Source organism: Triticum aestivum, chromosome 3B (assembly GCF_018294505.1).
Source record: "Triticum aestivum cultivar Chinese Spring chromosome 3B, IWGSC CS RefSeq v2.1, whole genome shotgun sequence".
NCBI lineage: Eukaryota > Viridiplantae > Streptophyta > Magnoliopsida > Poales > Poaceae > Triticum > Triticum aestivum.
This window is the reverse complement of record NC_057801.1, coordinates 25,543,460-25,545,329: the sequence shown is the minus strand read 5'-3', so window position 1 is coordinate 25,545,329 and position 1,870 is coordinate 25,543,460.

Genomic DNA, 1,870 nt, shown 5'->3' with positions numbered 1-1,870 from the left:
CATCAGTTACCCTCCTTTTCCTTTTCCTTCCTTACTCTCTTTGCCTTTGCCACGTAGAAAAAGCAGCCTCGCAGCCTTATCTTCAGTCATCTGTGTTCCGTCTGCATAAAAGCTATGGAAGTTGGATGATAACAGCACAAAAAGACGCTTCCGTTGATCTATCTATCTACTGGTGATTTTGGAGCGGCGAGCTTTCTTTCATTTGCAACAAGCAGAGTTTCAATGTTTGTGCTGATGAGCATCGATGGTAGGGACCAAACGAGGCATGGTGATCTTGCTTTCCCAAAAGGTTTGCAGAGTCAGAAAGTGGTTCTTCACTGTAACAAGTCAAAAAGAGTAGGGGAGAAAGAACACTGACGAAGCAAGCAGATGTTGCTGTCTCTTAGAGGATCTGCAGCCGGCCGCTTCAAACTCCTGGGTGGACGGCCCGGTAAAAAAAATCCGACTCAGAGGAACACCTCAAACCGGACTCAAACGTCCGGGTTGACCGGCACCCATCATATCCAGAGAGCTCCTCTTCAGCGCCCTCAGCGCCGCTTAGGCCACCTGGCGCCCGAAGGCAAGCGTTAATGGGCCGGCCCAGCATAGCTCGCTAAAAAAATCAGACAAAAAACAACTGATATATTTTGCGAGTAGTGGCCGGGATTCGAACCAGGATGCAAATCATGAAGGGGTAGACGCATCAACCAAAGCGACTGACTGCCTTCGTTGTTATTAATGCGAAAACACACACTACGAGACCCGTGGTTCAGTCCCAGTATAATTTATTTTAAAAACAAATCGAAATATGAAAAAGAATTTACGAATTTGAAAATTTTCATCGATTTTAAAAATAAGTTCATCACTTTTGGAAAAAGTTCATTGATTTTGATAAAAAAAAGTTCACAAATTTGAAAATAGTTCACCGAATTTTTTAAAAAGTTCATCAAGTTTGATAAAAAAGTTCACATATTTAAAATAGTTCATCAATTTTGATAGGAAAAGTTCACAAATTTGAAAAGAGTTTACGGAATTTTGAAAAAAAGTTCATGGGTTTTAAAAAAGAGCAGCAAATTTTGATAAAAAAGTTCACTTCTTTGAAAAAGGTTCACGGATTTTCAAAAAAAGTTCACGAATTCGAAAACTTCATCAATTTTGAGGAAAAAGTTCAAGAATTGGGAAAAATGTTCACTGGAGTTTTTTTTAAATCATGCATTTAAGAAAACGAAAGGAACAAGAAAAGGAAAAAGGAGGGAAAAAGAAAAGAAGATGCAATAAAATAATAAAAAGGATCTTGCAAATCACAGCTAAGTACTTGCATAGTTGGCCACAGCATCTTAGCTAGTAGGAGGGAGGTCGCAAGGTCGCGAGTTCGAGTTTCCACGGCGCACACGTTTTTGCAGTTTGAAACAGAAAAAATAGGTATAAATGGGCCGGCCCATCGCGCAGGGAGGGTATGCGCCCGTTTGCCAAAACGCCTAAAACGGGCGCTTAAGGCGCCGAATAGGGTTTGTCTCATATCCAGCCCAAATATAAGGCGGGTATTGGATGGCCGGGCACGGCAATACGCGTCCGCCACATAGGATCCAGCCCATGCTGGCCCACCCCGACCCCACATATATTCATCTTCATTCGCTCCCCGGACCAAACCCTAACCACTCAACTTCCCTCCCCTCCACCCCCAAGCTCACTTCCGGCAAACTTCGGTCTTATCCGGCATGGCGGGCAGCAGATCCAAGTCCTCTGTCAGCCGGTGTGCGAACTGGGACCTCATCCTAGTTGGGTCCAAGGAGGAGATGCCCGTCCGCATTGCGCTTTGCCGCGCCCGCAAGGAGAATTCCCGACAACAGTCAGACTCCATCCACCGGGAATCCATCGCCTCCGCCCAAAT